Consider the following 20,824-nt stretch of genomic DNA (forward strand, 5'->3'; position numbering starts at 1 on the left):
AAATATCAATAATTAATTATAGCAATAAAAAAATCCCTCCTTTATTAAAGAGTAATAAAAAAGTATTAAACATTTTACACTCAACATCAATGATAATTTATAAAAATGTATAGTTTTGCCCCCCTATATTTTACAGACCATATGAATAAATCAAATAACAAAATATATATTCACATTGGCTTTTATTACTTAAGAACACAATAATAATAAGACTACATGCAACATTTCCAAACATTAAAATAAAATAGAACAGTTTACCGTACTGTTTAATGAATAATAAATACACATCTGGAATTTGAAAATGGCAAAGAAATAAAATCGTCATGAATGGTCAGAAGTGAATGAGGCCTAATAGTGGGTGCTAGATGGATGGAATGTTTCATTATAGTCAAAGTATGGGCACATCTTATTTAGGCTCTTATTAAAACCGGTAAAACTTTTTTTTTCATCATAATTTATTTCATGTAGGGGCACCATACCAGACACTTAATTTTCCCACAAGAAGGGCAGCCAGTAGGGCACTTTGTTCCTTTTTTGTTTGTGATTGAAGGCATTTAGGGCATGGAGATAACAGGGCAGGGGCAGTGCATAGTCCTATGTCCCCTAATATTCAGCACACATTGGTGTCAATGTTACTTACACACACTGATAGATTTGTTTGTGTTCTCACACACATGTTGGACACAATATGGTGGTTGTCTCATCCCCTGCTTTCAGCCTGGGTTCACCTTAGTGAACATTACAAACACATTGTACACACTTGCATATGGGTATATGAAAGAGCATGCTGATAAGCTTCAGTGTGAGACCAGGGATGAACCAAAGTTAAATAAAACACCCAAATTGCATAAAAGTTATACAAATGTATATATTGTAGGTTCAAATGTCTGGTATGGAAAATGTCATGGAACCTCACAATAATTAGATGAAATTAATTACATTTTTTACATTAGAGTTTGTGATGCAGTCTGCAGTTCATGTTCTTGCTGTGTATTTGAAGCCTGTGTGGAGTTAGGGAGTAAGAGTGGCAAGCAGTGGGTGGTACTAAGACCACCAAGTCCCACAAACCAACAGAAAGAGAATGAGAGAGAAAAAGAGAGAGAGAAGGGGAATCAGGTCTCGATGTGCAGAGTAATGGATTCTACTGTAAAAAACACCCTGCCAGAGCTGGAACCACTAATGATTTTTGTGTCTAAATCTAACCCTTTAGATGTCCCCTTTAAAAAAACGTTGACACTGTATTTTGTGGTGGGAACACAGAAAGGGTTTCTTCTGATTTTTCTGGAAGGTCATATTTGTGCAGAAGTGGCTGCATAGAAGAACAGTGTCCCACAGAGCTACAACTCACACAGTCAAAGCTCTACCAGGGTTTGCCAAAAGTGATTTAGGAGCTTAAATGTTTTGGGGTGCTAAAACTTTTGCATGGTGCCCCATGTTTAACCTTGTCTTCTGGAGATCTGTTCATCTTCTACACACTAAACTATTTACTGTAACAAAATTTGACCTGGGGCCCCCAAACTTTTGTATGCTTTAATAAAGTGTTTTTAAATGTTTAAGTCTCTCTCTCTCTCTCTCTCTCTGTTTTTTTGATGGTTCAGCTGTTCTCTGTAGTGATTGCGGCAGATTGCCAGGAGCTGCAAAGCTTTTATGTTTGTGTGTGTGTGTGTGTGTTTCTGTGCATGAGCACACACATTTTCGCTATACGTAGAAAATGCTGTGGCCCTTATAGAGGTGTCTGTACAGCACACAGTGAAAGTGCTGAGTGTTATACAGCAGTATCCAGACCCTTTCTGACTAAACACACACACACACACACACACACACACACACACACTTTCTTTTAAAGCTGTTTAAAGCATTATGAATATTCACATTTTTTCTACTGATGAAGTTGAGGGTGGAGAACACAGCTGTGTTCAGACTTGACATAAAGTTCTTATTGTCTTTCTCTCTATCTCCCTGTCTGTCTGTTGATCTCTTTTTTTCTCTCTTTTTTGGCACACAGCAATGCCTTTAACCCTCATTGTTCTCCAGGTGCTGCAGCAAAGGCTGCCTACCACTCCAGGCACAAGTGCTCACTACTGTGTATGTGAGTGTTCATTACACAAATGAGTTAAATATGGTCATCTTGCCTTGTCTCTCCATTTTCATCATCGGTCTATCCATACATCTATCACTTGTCTGCTCATTCTTCTATTTATCCATTAGTCCAACTGTCAATCCATCAATCAGTGTGTCTGTCAGTTTATCAATTCATTAAAGGATCTGTGAACCCATTTTTTCACTCATTTACTACTCACCTGTCCCTCCATCCATCCATCCAATGCTCCATCAAATAACTTCCCAACCCTCCCTCCATCCCTGTCATCCCTTATCATTCTTCCTGTCCATCCTTTTATCCATCCTTAAGTCTGTCCTGGTATGGAAAATGTCATGGAACCTCACAATAATTAGATGAAATTAATTACATTTTTTACATTAGAGTTTGTGATGCAGTCTGCAGTTCATGTTCTTGCTGTGTATTTGAAGCCTGTGTGGAGTTAGGGAGTAAGAGTGGCAAGCAGTGGGTGGCACTAAGACCACCAAGTCCCACAAACCAACAGAAAGAGAATGAGAGAGAAAAAGAGAGAGAGAAGGGGAATCAGGTCTCGATGTGCAGTGTGTGTGTATCCCTGTCATCCCTTATCATTCTTCCTGTCCATCCTTTTATCCATCCTTAAGTCTGTCCCTCCATTATTTAATTTATCTACCTATTTCTCCATCTACTCATCAATCCATCTGTCCATCCATCCACCCATCCATTATCTGTCCATCTAAGCATTCATTCACCCATTCGTCCATCCATCATACTTCTGTATATCTTAGCCATCTGGCTGGGTAATTATATTTTATCTCATTTGTCCACCTTTGTTGTCTCACTGTCTGTCTGTCTGTCTGTCTGTCGATCTCTCTGTCTCTCTCTGCGCACAGCAATCACTCACATCCTGCTTCACCTTCTCACATCTGCTGACACAGACTGAACTACAGTGAAACCAAACACACACACACACACACTTTAAGCTACACACAAAAATCACTCACATCCTGCTTCACTTTCTAACATCTGCTGGCATAGATAGAACTGCACAGAAACCTGGCAGCATACACACACATTCACACACTCCCACTGCCAGACCAGCTGTGTGGAGCAGAACCCAAGTTCTGTGAGAGTTTCAGAATTTAGGCTAAAAATGTGTGTTTATTAATAATGCTCACATGTAAAACTGTAAGAGTCTATCTAAGTAGAAGTTCTGCCAGCAGAATGGAACATTGTGGAGCAATCACACACACACATTAGTAACTCTTCTGTAGAATAATGCAATCATACTCTTACAGCAATGTTCCAAATGCTAGTGTAACGTATTTGTATTTGAGCAGAGGCTGACCCTGCAGTGCAGGGGTACAACCCCCCTATTATTTCCCTGGATGAGCAGGTGTCTACAGATGTTTAAAGACCCATCGCAAGACACTGAATTACTAATATACTCCCCTCCCTCCCACTCTCTGACTCTCTGTCTTACTTTTGGATTCACTCCCAAAGTAGTTGACTCCCCTTTCCCAGCCAGAGGACGAAAGCAACACACACACACACTGACCACAGTGACCACACACCCCTTTGAGCTATGGATCTTGTGTGTGTTGGCCATAGGTGCTCTTTACGAGTTTGTTTTTCTCAGGAGGAGCAGCAGACCGAACAGACAGGGCATTGACAGAGCAGGACAACACACACACACACACACACACACAGAACTTTCTCACCTCACAGAGACAGAGAGAGAGAGAGAGAGAAGAGGGGTAAACTGTAACTCTGGCCCAAATCTGAATCTGTCGGTTTGATGGATGGAGCTGCAAGTTTCTAAATATATCTCAGGCAAACCCCTCACACACACACACACACACACACAAAGCATCTGGTTTCAATGTCTAAAGACTGTGCAGAGACCTGAGCTTTCCTCTGCTTCAAAACAACCTCTCTCCCTCTCTCTCTCTCTCTCTCTCTCTCTCTCTGAATGTGTGTGTTAAAGTTGGATATTTCCCAAAGCACTTAACGATAAATATTCAGAAGGAGAATGTTACATTTTTTATGTTTGACTGATGCATGTTTGGTGTCTCTGTGTGCATGTGTGTGTGTGTGTGTCAAGTGTGTTTCCTCCAACAGCTCTTACTGGAATCTCTGCTTTCTTACTCCATTATTTTGGGTAAACACAGAGCCTGCGGGTATTCATCTGTATCTGTGTGTGTGTGTGTGTTTGTGTGTGTGTATGGGAGTGTGTATGTGTGTGTGTCCGTACAAGTGTGTGTAAGGTTGCATGTTACCAGCTCATCCACACTGACCTTTAATCAGCCCCTCACCTGCTGCACACTTCCTGAGCTAGCTGATGGAGTTTTATTTCTAAGACCTTCAGTGAGTGTATGTGTGTGTGTAAGTAAAAGAGAGAGAGAGAGAGGGAGGGGGGGTCTTCACTCAGCTTTAGTCTGTTAACAGTAACTGCAGACACACAGCACCCAGTTCATCTCAGTTCAGTATATATATTTCCCAACCCATGAGGTGAACAACAGATAGGTGCTAGGCTAATGAAGCTAATTAACAGAAGAGGAGCTGCACCAGGAACTACATTCAAAACATCCACCCAAACGTCCATATGTCTGCTCTTATCCATCAACAGAACACCTTAACCAAGAGAACGGACTCAGTTCTGAAGCTCTGTGGTTCCGTCAGCATGATTCCAGACCTGGAACTGAAGCCCAGTCTCTCACATGGTAGCTCACTCGCAGGTGATGGTGTTATCCACTGCACCACACCAACCACCATTGGCATGTGTGTTCTCACATACAGCTCTGGAGCAAAATAAGAGACCAGTTAAAAAATATCAGTTTCTTTTACCAATTTTACCAAATGGAAAACCTCTGGAATATAATCAAGAGGAAGATGGATGATCACAAGCCATCAAACCAAGCTGAACTGCTTGAATTTTTGCAGCAGGAGTAGCATAAAGTTATCCAAAAGCAGTGTGTAAGACTGGTGGATGAGAACATGCCAAGATGCATGAAAACTGTGATTAAAAACCAAACTTATTCCATCAAATATTGATTTCTGAACTCTTAAAACTTTATGAATATGAACCTGTTTTCTTTGCATTTTTTTGAGGTCTGAAAGCTCTGCATCTTTTTTGTTATTTCAGCCATTTCTCATTTTCTGCAAATAAATGCTCTAAATGACAATATTTTTATTTGTCCGTAGTTTATTGAATAAAACAACAATGTTCATTTTACTCAAACATATACTTATAAATAGCAAAATCAGAAAAGCTGATTCAGAAACTGAAGTGATCGCTTATTTTTTTCCAGAGCTATATGCTCCCAAATAGATGCAAGCAATGTTAAATAGCCTGTTAGGTTATTGGGATAATATATCTGTTGACACTGATCTATTGTATGATCAGTGTCAACAGCAGTAGCGACTTTACACTGCATTCACATTAAATACAATACGACTATAAACCATTTAATATGACCTGACTAGACACAAATGTGGAAGAAACAAACTCTTAAAAGTGGGCGTGGCAGAAAAAGGTGAATTTAGAAATATCCTAGATTCTACCTAGCAACACCAAGGCAGCTAGCCATCAAGTATAGCCTTTCTATACTTCTTCTTTGTGTGTGTGTGTGTCTGTGTGTGTGATTGATTGCTTTGTGTTTTACTGGAAGCTCCTATCTCTGTACTGGACTTTATTGTATGTGAGACAGAGAGAGAGAGAGACAGAGACAGAGAGGTAGAGTCAGATTGTGATTGATTGCTTTGTATATAGTTCCTGGAACATCTTATCACTGTACTGTATTTTACGTGTGTTTTTGTGACTGGTGTGTGTGTGTGTGTGTGTGTGTGTGGGTGGTACTCAATTTAGTATTCTGCCACTGTGTGCTCATTCTGTAAGCTGAAGATAGCCTTTACTTAGTTTGAATTAATCAAATAACCATGTCCATACACAGAACACACACACATGCACGCACACACACACACACACACACACATGCACACGCCCTACTGCCAATCCAATCAGTCAGTCGGTCGGTATAGCTGTGGTTAGCACTCAACCTTACATAGTAAATAAACACACTGTAAATAAACTCACTGTAAACAGAAACAATTTTTGTGCTTTTGTGGAGAGAAAGGGAGCAGCAAAACCACACAGCAGAAGATTAAAGAGAGAGAGTGGAAGAGAGAGAGAGAGAGAGAGAGAGAGAGAGAGAGAGAGAGAGAGAGAGGAAGAGAGAGAGAGAGAGGGGTGGGGGAGAGGTTGTAGAGTTTGTTTGATTTTCTCCCCACCTAAGGTCACAGCCCTGACCTTCCTGCTTCAGTTCACACACACACACACACACACACACACACACACACACACACACACACACACACAATGTGACAGTGTGAAATGTTACACATGATTGTGTGTTTTTTAAATATATGACTTGTCCAGAAACTGCTATAAATTATATAACCGATTATAAAGTAACTAATATAAAGATTCCACCATTGTGAATTATTCAGTAATTAGTTTTGTCAGTGATCAGTATGAATGATTCAGTAACTACTATACATTAGTCAGTAAATATTCTGAATTTTCCAGTTACTGCTATAAATTATGCTGTATAAAAACTACTACTAACTATTTAAATGATTCATTAATCATAATGAATTACTCAGGACCTACTATAGTAGTATAGTAACCAGTATAAACTCTAACTACTATTAAACTAGTGAGTAAGTTATGTAATTAACAGAGGGAGAAATTGAAGTGAGGCCCACATAGAGTTCCATTCAGCAGCTCCCTCTCTCTCTCTCAGTTCTTTGTGTATATTGGTGTTATTGCCCTCGGCGACAAAGTGCCAAGTTCAGACCACCCATGTTTATTGTGGACTCTGCTCTATCTCCCACTGTAGCAGGAATTGCACCCCCTGTAAGTGTGTGTGTGAGAGAGAGAGAGAGAGAGAGAGAGAGAGAGAGAGAGAGAGAGAGTTAAAGTGTGGGTGAGGATAAGGTTAACCACATTCCTCTGAGAGAGAGAGAGAGAGAGAGAGAGAGAGAGAGAGAGAGAGGAAGAGGGGAGAAAGCGCTGGACGGGAAAGCAGTGGTGGTAATAGAGGGTCAGTAGTGTGTGTGAGCTGTAGATGAAGTCAAATGGACGGAGCTGAGAGCTGAGTGTGTGAAGGGAAGTTTATTCAGTTGTAAAAAAGATAGATGCTCACTGAGCTACTCAGATTAATCCTCTGCAGATAGCCAGTCAGTTTTTATAGGAACCTAATTACAACACGTTTTAAGTTAATAGAAATATAGAAATTTAGATGGTAAACTTCATTATTTAGTTTAATCTTTTGTAGCATAGTAAAAAGGAAATGGATTTTAAGTATTACTTTTTTATGTATCTAAATCTGAATTTTACAAAAAGATTAAGAAATGGATATATAATAATTTTTCTGATTTTGTGAAAACCAATATGATGGTATAATTAACCTTATATTACAAGTATTATGCCTAAATTTCTATTTTCATATTCAGCCTCGAATGGTCGGAAAATTAAACTGACAAACATTACACTGACCAGGTAGGCCTATCCAATTAGTTTTATGTTCTTTAGGAACATTCTGCTGTGTTCTAGTTAAAACATCTAGCTAATGGTTTGAGGTTATGCTCAAGAATTCTCAGGCAGTCCACCTTGAGCATTATTTGATTCAACTTCTTTGGTAGAATAGCCTCAAAGCATGATGCTACCACCACCATGCTTAACAGTTGGTACAGTGTTCTAGTGGTAGATTACGTCTATTCCTCCAAACACCATTTGGTTCAAATCGGAAGTTGGACTCAGGCTTATGTTCACACTTTCCAATTTAGTTACAGGCAAAATGTTTCTTATAACTGGGACAGAGATAAAGGGTAAAGGCTGGAGCAGAAGACCATCTATAGAACCTTTAAAGCAGATCATCAAAATAAAGTACTACTGATGTTCCTTATACAAACCATGTTGGGAAGGTTCCTGAAGTTGCTTTAGAGAGACAGTAGCGTTAGGAAAACCATGTTGGAACATGAAAGAGCAGCACATTCCTCACATAGTCTCACACAGAGACCGGTTCCCATTCGGGCTGCACTGAGCGCGCTCTGCTAACACCAAACCCTGACTGACTTTGGGAATGTCAAATACATAGATCATTTGGAATCAGAATAAGCAATCAAAATAAAGCAGGATTAAATGTTCCATCTGAAGCAAAGTGACATGTATGAAGGCCCAAGCCTCAACCTCGTTGACAACAGGCATGCTAGGTTTAATATTATTACAGCTAAATGGCATTTTTAGGGTACTTTTACATCTACTGTGCTTAATCCAAACCTACAGACTTTGGTCTGAAACTAAAATGATGCTACATAAGTTGCCAGGGACCACAATCAAAATATACATTTTTTAATGATTCAGATTTTTACAGTGTTATGTCACAGTATTTTCACTGTCAAAAACATATACATAAACTTTGCCCCAAAAAAAATATCTGGACTACCTCAGACTTGATTGTGCAACTTTTAAGATTGTATGTTTTTTAACTCAGTTTTTAAAAATATTTTTATGTTACTGCTTTCTAACCATTGATAACTAAATCATGTAACCTTAAAAGTGTTAAACAAGGCATTAAGGTGGCTCTTATCTGGGGTGCTGTTATATTGTGGTTTCTGATGCTGGTAACTCTGGTGAACTTATCCTGGGCAACAGAGGTAACTCTTGGTCTTCCTTTTCTAGGGCAGTCCTGATGAGAGCCAGTTTCATCATAACATTTTGATGTTTTTTGCAGCTGCACGTTTTTTCTTGAACTAAGTTTCTTTATTTAGTTGAGTAGTTGTTGCCATAATATAGACTAGAACATTACTCAAATGTAGGGCTCTTCACTGTATCCCAACTCTACCTCTTCACAACACAACTGATACTCTCAAACACATTAAGAGGGCAAGAAATTAAAGTAACTAACTTCTTCGTTCATCAGCACAGTTGTTAACTGAAAGCCATTTCAGGTGACTCTACCTCATAAAACTGACTAAGCAGCCAAGATTTGCAAAGCTGTCATCTAAGCAAGAGATGCCTACTTTTTGTATGCTAATATATAAAACATATTCTGGTTTATTTAACACTTTTGGCTTACTAAATATTTCCATATGTATTTATATATATGTTTTAAATAGTTCTTTAAAGAATGAAAAACTACTGAAAAGATTTTTTACTGGTACTGTATTCAGTACTAACATTTTGTATTTCATTGTATTCATTTGTGCATTCTCCCAGACATGGATTAAGCCTAGGCATAGACTATACTGTCCTTTCAATAGTAAATCTCCATTCAAAATGTCATGTAGTCCAAGACTAGGCTTAATCCCTGTCTGGAAAACTGACACTCAGATTCTTTTATTTAATCCAACGTTACGTTTGTGAGCTATTTTCCCTTTACTGGAGGATCTCATTTTATGTTCACACGCACACACACACACACACACACACTCCCAAATCTCACAAGAAAGACACTCGCACTTGCATACACACAGCAGCAGTGAGTAGGAAATCCTGCAGCCACATCCTGAAACACAAACCCTGTTCCGCACACAAACTGACCCACTGCCAAAAGTAAGTGTATGATTTCTTAATCCAAAGCCATCATCCCGTCCCCTGAAGCCATGATTAACTGAGGTGTTTTGGAGCAGCAGGCTATCTAGCGTGTTTTGCGTCCCCAGGCTTAGACAGAGGGGGACTTTCAGACTACTCCATAAACAGTGCGGCCTTGCTGAGAGATCGTAGAGCTAATTTTAGTGTGCGGTGATCGGGCTGGCTGTTAGCGGTGGGTGAGTCAGACAAAGGCTCTAAAGGCCTGTTGGGTAACTCACATCACTCCACTGTTTTTCTCCTGAAAAACTTTCATGAAGCGAGAAGTCCGACAGGAGAAACAACAGAGCAGGGAAATCACCCAGATGAGAAACTGATAGAGGAGCAGGCCAAGCTGAACAACTTACCAGAACCTCCTCCCACAACCACACTGCCTTTAAGCAACAATGCTGCTTTCCATCTGCTGCACTGATTTTCATTACACCAACCCATATAGAGGAAATACATGCATGTGTGTATTATTTCAGAGTTTTGCAGAGTCTGCAAATAAGACAGAAATGGTTCTACAAGCAATTCTATGCAAAAAACACATTTGATTTTAGTCAACAGTCTTGGTGGAAATTACTAATGAATCTGTGTGGGGGCACTGTAATCAGCACCAAGATCAACAGTTTGTTGTCATGTGTGACACGTTCAGAAGTCTTGGTTTCTTGGTGTGGGATGCAGTTTAATTTGATACCAGATCACCTTTGGTCACCTTTATTATTACAGGCATTGTGACAACCCAAAGTTACATTAATGAGGTCCTGTAATCAGTGACCCTATCTTTTCTAAATGCTCACTCCAGTGTCCTAATTCAACAGGACAGCGCTTGTCTACATACTGCTGCCATCTTAAGAGCCTGCCTTGGACACAGACACCATGATACCAGATGTGTACCATGGCCAGCTGTATCTCCAGACCTATTCTTGACTGGTATTTGATGCACTTTGAAAATTCTACCCCTACCAGAAAATCTGCAGGTGCAGGAACTTGAATTTTCAAGCTGCATGTGATGGATTACTGCAGGACACCATTAGGAACTGTTACGACTCCATTCCAAGATGTCTGGCATGTTGTATTACACGTGTTACACACTACTTTTGTATGTGTAGCTCAATAAATATGACGAAGGATTGCACCGATGCAGTTTTATTAATTTATTGTTCCTGGTAATCTTTAACTTTCTTATGAATGTAAATACAATCTGAAATTTTGGACAGTGTAAATACACTTGCTTAAACACACACACATGCACACACACACACACACACACACACACGAACAAAGCCAAAGACTGGCCAATTGATGGAATCATCTTTACTGCTTGTTAGTACTTTTATGCAAATAAGCAAATAAGACTGGAGACACCTGTAACACATGGCCTCTATTAGCATATTGTTTTTAATCTATCACTGTCCCAAGAAAACCAAGAGATTAAACCATAACTTTTAATGGAGGTCAAAGTAATCAAAAGTTTATTTAAGGCAATTTTGGAGAATTTATACTTCATTGTTGACAAATAAATAGAGATACTTCTTTTTCATTGGGCAGCGATGATATGCAAAATGCAGTATGAATACACAGTTTTTAGTAAATAGTGTATTTAATTGATAAATTGATGACATTTTCACCAAGCAGTGTAAAAACGTTATTGATTTGTCCAACAAAAATCATTCTATGCTAGAAATGCACAGATATGAACTATTTTGACTGAAACCAAAAACAGACAAAATTAGACCAAAGGCGAAATATTACTTCCCCACATAAAATAATGATAAAATGATTTATCCAAGCAGTGTAGCTTTAAATGTGCCAAACAGCATATTATGCTCAGCACAATGCTTTCTAGTAGCTATCTATGAACACATTCATAAAGCAGTAATTTAATGACGAAGCTGATAATAATGAAGCTGTTACATCTTTCTATGTATTTTACAACATGGCTCAGCCAATCAAATTTTAGAACAGGTATTACCCTTTTTGTACCTTAAATATTTTGCAATGCTCCTCCTTGTTGTAATTTTGATGATCCAGTGCTATAGTATCTATTCTGTAGGCGGGTGTTGGTTACGTACATTTGCAGGTATACAAAGAGTGATGACACATCATTTCTCCACTACGGTTTGGTTCGTCCGTCTAATATGAGATTTAACAAAACCACACTGAATATTTGAATGCATGCAGTGCTGCCCAGTCATTCCTCCTTCCAGCGTGGTGAGAAGATCCAAAATATGATTATTCTTTTCCTGTAATGTGGGATGCAATAAAATAGCCACCAAAAATGAGCTTTGCATGCCTAATTTCCAGCCTTTTTGCTGTGTGAAGCTGCTGGCACTGTTCTTCACACCAGGAGAAGCTGAGCAGTAGAAACTCCAGCTCCTGTCTTTACACCGCCTGCCTGTAGACGTGCATAAACAGGATTATAGCTGTCTCGTGTGTGAAAGCTCTGTTTGATGGTTTGTGAGATTAGGCCACAATAACCCAGTACGGCAAGCCACGTTCAAACCAGACAACGATTCAGTCCCATTTTACTGCAGACCGAGTTCAGCGCCAAGCCCAGTGACCTGAAATAGCTACTGTGAGAAACAACAGCCTGCATGACACACTGAACTTGTTTATAAGAATAACACTAAGCAACAACTTTGGTGGGACTTTTTGTCTGATCATCTCGTTCAGCCTTTTTATCATTTTAAGTTTTATGTCTGTTTAGAACATCTGGATGTTTAAAGCATGGGTAAAGTATCCAGACATTTTCACATAGACACTCTTTGTATCATTTGGTTATAAACTATCAGTTTATAAACAGTTTAATTAAACAAAGTGGCGATACAAAGAGTGGTCAGACAGAAACGGTTCAATGCCGATAAACAGGGAATGACATACCAAAACGGTGAAACAGTCCAGGGTCAAAAACACAGGCAAACACAGCATCGAAGGGCAGGCAAAAGGCAGAGTCGAGGTAGACTGAAAAATAGCTCAAAAACAGGTAAACAAAACAGAGCAAGGAAACCCATTTGTAAAGCAGGATGATCCAAACAATACTCAGCGGGGAGAGAGTGAACTGAGGGGGTATAAATACAGAGGGGAACAGGTGAGGCTAGTTACACTGATTACTTCCTGGTTGGGCCGTGTGCAGAGTCATGTGATCGGACGAGTCATTATAGTCCAAGTGTGGTGCGTTCTGGGTATTGTAGTTCGGTGACTAAAGAGTGCAGGAAGAGTCATTCTATGCTAGGAATGTACAGAAATGAACTATTTTGGCTGAAGCCAAAAACTGACAAAATTAGACAAAAAAAAAAACTGGACAAAAATTGTGACAGTTTTTACTTTTTACAAATGCATACATGAAATAACCTAAATCTATTATTTTTTAACTAAACAGCATTCCAATATACAGTTAGGCCCATTAATATTTGGACAGGGATACAGGGATCCTTATAATTTGGGCTCTGTATGCACTGGATTTGAAATAAAACAACTTAAGTTAAGACATTTTTAGGTTCAATCCAAAGGGGTTGAACAAAAATATTCTATGAAGCGTTTAGGAATTACAACCATTTTTCAACAAAGCCTCTTCATCTCAGGGGCTCAAAATTAATTTAACAAGCAAGCTTTACCAAAATGTTCATTTCTAATAGTTTGCTGAGAATCCTTTGGAGGCAATGACTGCCTAAAGTCTGGAAGCCACGGACAAACCTTGTGTTTCCTCCTTTATCATGCTTCGTCAGGAGTTTTACTGCATCTGTCTTCAGTTGTTTCTGGTTTTTGGGACTTTCTGCCTTTAGTTTTGGTGAAATGCTTCTTAGATATGTTGAGATCTGCTATTTATTGAGTTACTCTGTACTTACACTACTTCTGTATGTGTATGCCTTTACATTTATTAGCCCATATGAATTTAAATGCTTAATAATTTATTGTTCATGGTAACTTTGCAATTCTAGACTACTTTCTGGGTGCAAATATTTTTTTAAGAATAGATTTTAGAATAATGTGGTTTGGAAGTATATCTCTTGAAAATGTAGGTTCTTTTACATGCTTGGTAAAATATGTTTGCATTGCAGTCTCCCCCTGGCAGTAAAAGCACTGCAGACCACTAGACGTTGTGTTTAAAATCTTGTATCTAAAGCAGTTAAAGTGGCAATAGCTAAAGTGGCTTACTTCATTCTTATCAACAGTAGGCTTTTGCCGTATCACCTGACTCATTCTTTATCTTTAAATAGAATTTACAAACCATCTTGTTACCATACCAAAATGTGAGGGGAAAACAGTAGTGCATTGACTTGACTTTACCTGTGTGTAGAAGCAAGAAAAGAATAACTATTTTGCATATACTCTATATATACCCAGCTGGCAACACAATCGACCTTTAACATTGAAATGTGCTTAAAATATGTTTGAAGTAATGTCTATTGTTTTGTTGTTGATTTAAGGTTAAATGGTTGTGCAAATGTTGAAATTGTAATGTTGAACCAACATAATGTCCTCGACCTTCTGCCTTTTGAATCAGCATTTTACATTTCAACACCATACAATTAAAAAAAACGGTTGGATGAAGGGATGAAAAGGTGGTTTTACTTCCATTCGCAGCAATTGCTTTTTAATTTAGTATCAATTGTTCACCATACCTGGGGGTGTGTTCATGTTCTATATGTTTTTTAATGTTGTGTTTTTTTAGATCAAATGTTGAATTAGATTGGTTGTGGTGGGTAACATTTTTATACTCAGCTTTATTACAGTAATATAAGTTTATTGTTAACACTCTGTTAACCATAATATTTTCTAGTATTAGCTACTTGTAGTAATAAAAGCTTTTTGTTTTAGCTGTACATGTTCTACTTCTCAGAGATGTATATATATATATATATATATATATATATATATATATATATATATATATATATATATATATATTAAGATGTATATATACAGAGAGAGATATAATAAAAATAAAATAGTTAATTTTTCATCAAGGTATACAGTTTTTTCCCCTCTTCCATACAATTGTGAGCATCCCAAATGTGTTCTATGGTTTATTAAAGGTTGAACGTACAAGGTTGAAACAACGTTGCCATATCAGCATTGATTCACTTTTCAAAATCAACACCAAATACAATGTTAATTCAACCATAACATTAACAGTGATTTAACAGTGATTTAGCGTTGAAATGCCCGCTGGGTATTGGCATAATACATTTAAATCACTTTACATTACTGTTTAGATGAAGAGTTGTTTTTTTGGTTTTACCAAAACAAATGTATATGTGTTTTGGCTATTGCCCTCTTAAAGGTAGAATCTGGAATGTGTCTGGTCAGTGTATGTGTGCGTGCGTGTGTGTGTGTGTGTGTGTGTGTGGAATCTTGCTGAGGTCAGAACTGCCCATAAAACAACCGCTCTCTACGACCCTGCCCGACCCAAGTCAAACCCAATAGCTACTTGCAGCTGATGGAGGATAAACTACACACCGCAAAAAATCTATTGGCAAAAACTAGACAAAATATATGCAAATTAAGACAAATATGTGTATATTAAGCAAAAAAATCTGCCAATGGGTTAAGCAAAATTTTCTTAGTAAGATTTCTTACAAAAAGCAACGGCAAAGTCGCAAAATGAGTGAAGTAACACCTAAATCAAGCAAAAAAGTCACTGTCTTTGGACACAACAATTAGAATAACTTTATTGCTGCTTGAATGTGCTTGTTTTGAGTTTAAAATAAGGTACAAATTCTTAGTAAGAATGATTAAGATAAGTATCCCTAAAATAAGCAGAATAATCTAACACTTACTACAATGCTTAATAAGACAAAAAGTCCCATCTCATAAGAAAATAAGATTTATTGCCTTAAATTTAGAAATTTTCACTTGCTAAGATTAAATTTTTTTGCAGTGCAGATTTGGCTGGTGGAGCTAAATTTGAGTAAACAGCTTGTTCAAAAAGAATTAGAGTAAATTTGCTTCACCCAATTAAAAAAATAAATAAATAAAAAACAATAGACAGATGTGTCTACACCAAGAGGCTTGAAGAAGCCTTTTCTTAATGAATAACAGAGGCTAACCAATGCTAACAGTGCTCAAAAAGAGAAAATAAAGTCAAACATCAAACAACATCATGCTAACACAAGCTGTAGAGGACACTAATGTAAATAAAGTCAGTAACAGACAGTAAGTAGATTTAAGGTAAGGTTCAGAAGCATAACATGCTTACTATTAGCTTATTGGCTCTCTGCAGAATGTTAACTACAGTTAGCTATCTTCCACAGTAAAGGAATGCTCAGACAGACGCTAAAGGCTAAAGATTGTGAGGTCTCTTCCCAGGTCTGACCATTTCAGGGTCATTCTGCACTTCTGTGATAATATTTTCACACCGGTACATGTACAGACCTCTGGGTAACCAGTGGAGGAGGAACATAATAGGGCTCCAGCATATGCTAGCAATAAAGCTCGGCGGCGTATAGCGGCTAGCGCGGCCCCTCCGCCTTTGAACAGCTGCCCTGTTTGAGTTGGAGAGTAGCTTTTAATTTATTTTCCTATTCTTTCACCCTCCGGTCTCTGCCAGCCACTCCATTTTCGAGATTCATTTTCATAGCTATTTATTATCCCTCAGAAAAAAAAGAAGAAGAAGAGGAAGAACGAAAGGGTAGAAAGGAGAAGAAAAGAAAGAAGGAATACCACAAAAAGAGAGAGAGTGTAAGAGAAAAGGAAGGAGGGAGGGAGGAATTTTACACAGACTCCCCAAGTTTTATGTTCAGCAGAATTGGAGTTGACTGTTTAAATGCAGTGTGCCGCTAGCTTCTTTTCTGTAAGAATGTGCGTTAATGAATTTAGTATGCTGGTTTTGGCAGCAAAGTGTGTTATATAGTGTGGCTTTGGGCTCCTTTTCCTTTTGTGCCTGATGATAAAAGAAGTGAAAATAATGTTTTACAGTTTTTACGCTAATAATACCCCTATCCCCCCACAAACGAACCCCCCGGTGAGCTGTTTTGTCTTACAACAAAATTAAACAACCAGATTTATTAACTACTAAAAGCTCAGAGGTTAACAGGTTAATCCAGTGCAGTTGACTTCTCCTCAGCTGGACTGTTATTGCTAATAATATATCAGTGTATTATATTTCAGATTACAGCCCAAGATTACATTTTGTGTGTGTACTTATGCAATAGTTCCTGCAATGTGTTGGACAGTGACTAATCTAGAAAATCCTATAGAGTTATGCACTCACATGCCAAATGATGATCTATAGTCTAGTAGAAACCCAGATTCTTCAGACAAGTCTACATTTCTCCCATCTTTAACTGTGCAGGGCTGATTAACCTGTGCCCACTGTAGCATCAGCTTTCTGTTCTTGTCTGATAGAAGTGGAACCTGATGTGGTCTTCTGTTGTTGTAGTTCATCGTCCTTCAGGTTTTGTGCAACTGTACAGAGTGAATATCTGAGTAACAGTAGATTGTCATTCAGCTCCAACCAGAATAATCATTACCTGTTGACCTTGACTAATATGTATAGTAACATTTTTTTCAGAGAGAAAGTTCTTTGCCATGAGGTGCCATGTTAAACTTCCAGTGACCAGTATGAGAGAGTGTGAGAGAGATGCCACCAAATTTAACACACCTGCTCACTGCCCACTAACACCTGACACCTTATAACACTAATGAGTCACATGACACTAGGGATAGAAAACGGATAAATGGGTATAATTTGGCTATTTTTTTTTTACCTAGGGTGGTCCTCACTTTTGTTGCCAGTAATTGAGACATTAATAGCTGTGTTTAGGTATTTTGAGATCACTGCAGCCTCCGGACTACATTTACATTTACATTTACATTTTCGGTATTTAGCAGACGCCCTTATCCAGAGCGATACATTGCCCAGGATGCACCACACACACTACACCTTATCCTGATCACATGACACAGCATATGACACTTCCAAGAAGCAGATCACCTGAGTATTAGCCACATGGTTTTAGCCTTATGTAAGTGGCTCATGTGCTCTCAGTCAGTGCTAAGTATTTACGGTTTTGTCCTCATACAGCACATTATCGTATTGTCTGTGTTATGGCTGCACGATATTGTAAAAATGTAACATTGCATTATTTTAGTTTTTTGCGATATACATCGCAATATTACACAATGCAGGACCCGTGACATCAGCAGCCCCGCCCCCACCCGCACATCAGAGATCCGGACCGACTGAGAGCTGAGTCAGCGCTTTAGAGTCAGCTAAGCACTCAAATCCCAAGGAAAACAGCAAAACAACGATAATTAAGCATCTAAATGGCCTTTTAAAAGGTAAATAAGAGCATTTTCCTGGGAATAAATCATGAATTATTCAGATTTAACTGGAAATATCTGTGCAAAACTGTGCAGAACTGAGGTACACAGCTTTGGACAGGCTGTCTGAAGCGGTTACCTCGTGTTTACGCCCGCTCCCCCTCCCCTCGCACCCACCTTTTTATTAATAATGTACATTTTTGTCTGTATCTGCATGTGGCCTGCGTTCTGCCCAACCATGACATTTACACTGTTATACTATTAAGTTGTGCACTGACTACATTATATCGAAGCTTCATATCTTCAGTGTTGTACTATGAAAATATATAATGAAATATTTACAAAAATGTGAGGGGTGTAATCACTTTTGTGAGATACTGTATGTAGGAAGCTTTGTTTGTTTTAAACAGTGCATTGTTTAAAAACAACACAGACCATGATGAGACTGTGTGGAGAGAGGGTGAAGATGATAGAGAGTGAAACCAGACTAGTGTGAGAGTTTCCCATCTGGTTTGTGGCAGACGTGTGCGTCACTGAACTGTTTACTCCTGTTTACGGCCTGTCTGTCAAACTTCACAACTGATCACCACGGCATGCTACTGGCCTGAGCCACAGCCTATACAAACTCTTACTCACAGCAGTGTGTGTGTGTGTGTGTGTGTGTGTGTGTGTAAGAGATAGAAAGAGAGAGAGAGTTTGTGTGTGTTTTGAAATAGCTTTGCTGATAGATTTATTCTGTGCAATGTCAGCAGTCAAAGCTAACCATTAATTATCATTTATAACGTTACAATTATCGACATTGCAGTTCCGTTCTGGAGATAAGCTCAAAGCCAGATGCCTGTTTTATAGCGATGAGGGCCGCTGGTTTGCTTTCACAATTTATGCATTTTAATAAAATCGCTGTGCGTAGTTCAATAGCTCAGTAGATTTATGGGACAGTGACATGGTTATTGTTGCTTTCACAATGCAAATTGGATTTGAAGTGAAATTATAACCATGATATTAAAAGGCAGAGCGACAGCTTTTATTAGAGACATTGGGGAGACATGAAGTTATTATAAAACTTTAAATAGGAAAAGGAACAGGATCAAAATACAACATTAAAATACTATATTACTCAATGAAACTGAGTAAATTTGATGCCTTAATGAATACACATTATTTTAGCAAACTGCAATAAAGGACAAAAGAGATTTTTAAATGTTAAATGTTCTGTTTATTATAAAGTAGTTATAGTGCTCATAAAATGTACATTATGATAATCCATTATTTTTTTGTTATTATTGTTGTTACAATATTAAGAGTAAACTACTTTAACAAAGCAGTAGTATTTTAGCAAATGATTTACGGTGTGTCAATGTTAATTGTGTTATAGTTGTGAATTGATTTTAATCCAGTATGAATCTGTAATGTTTGTAGTTTTCACAGTCCATCAGTAATATTTTGGTGTAATGTATGATCAAGTATGAATCTGCAGTGTGTGTAGTATTTAAAGTCTAGCAGTTATATTCATGGAGTTATTTTAATCCAGTACACTGTAAGCCCGGATAAGTTGAATTTACTTTTAAAAAATGAGGAAACCGGTTGCCTTAAAAAAGTTAAGTAATGGATAATGAAAACTTAAGTTAGCATAACTTATCATGTTATTACAACTAAAGGGGAAGTTGATTTAACTTTTTTTTATTTTTGTTATACTGTAAGACCAGATAAGTTGAGTTTACTTAACTTTTTTAAGGCAGCCGGTTTGCTCACATTTTTTAAGAAATGAGGAATGAAAACTTGAGTTAGCATAACTTAGAACATCAAGTTATTACATCTAAAGGGGAAGTTGATTTATTTCAAAGGGAGCTCAGGGGGAATCAATACACACTGATGGTGAGTGTTAGTCAGAAACTGTTGGACACGCCCAGTATGCAAATATATTGTGACAGAAGCCAATGGAAAAGAAGCTGTTAATGGCAACAGACTAAACTCTAAAAGTTGGTTCAACTAAAAGATCTCAGTTTGAATGTATATGGGCCCACAAATGTTCAACTAACTCAAACTAGTTGAGTATTGTTTAGAAATATCCAATTTTGTGTAAAACAGACTTAAATCATTTGGGTTTAAACAACATTTAAGTTTACAGTGTATGAATTAGCAAGGTGTATAGTTTTTTACAGTTTCTCAGTTATGCATGTGGAGGAGCTTTAATTCATTATCAATCTCAAGTGTGTTTTGTTTTGTCTTTACACTTTTTTAGTAATAATTGTGGAACAACTTTAATTCAACTGCATCAGGTGATCAGAAGAAAATGTAAGAGGGTAAAGTCTTCCCCCACATTACCCTGTATAGCCCCAATTGTTCATGGGAACTAAGCAATTGAACAGAAGAAAATAATTATAGAAACAAAAAGGTTGCAGCACCTGGGGTGCTTGGACCCCTAATAAAACCAACATGTTATGTATCTGGTTGCAAATACTTTTTAAATCAGTGGCTGCCTGATGCATAAACATCAGTAGACGCCGGGAATCTAACCTGCTGACACTCCGCCAGGTCTGGTATACTGCATTTTTTCTGTGGGGCATTTCTGAAATGTTTAATCACAAAACAAATACACAGAGTGAATATTCATACAGAATTATAATTGTTAAATATATATTAATATTAGATTAAAAACAACACACAATACAGATTCATTCACTGGATTATAATCCCTACACAATTAATATTGTTGGACGGTAAAAACTACACACACTACAGATTTATTTTACATTTAAATCATTTAATTTTTTTTTCACACTATAAGGCACACCTGATTATAAGAATTACTATCAATAAACGTCTAATTACTGGTCTATTTT

Source organism: Astyanax mexicanus, chromosome 12 (genome assembly GCF_023375975.1).
Source record: "Astyanax mexicanus isolate ESR-SI-001 chromosome 12, AstMex3_surface, whole genome shotgun sequence".
In the NCBI taxonomy this organism is placed as follows: Eukaryota; Metazoa; Chordata; class Actinopteri; order Characiformes; family Acestrorhamphidae; genus Astyanax; species Astyanax mexicanus.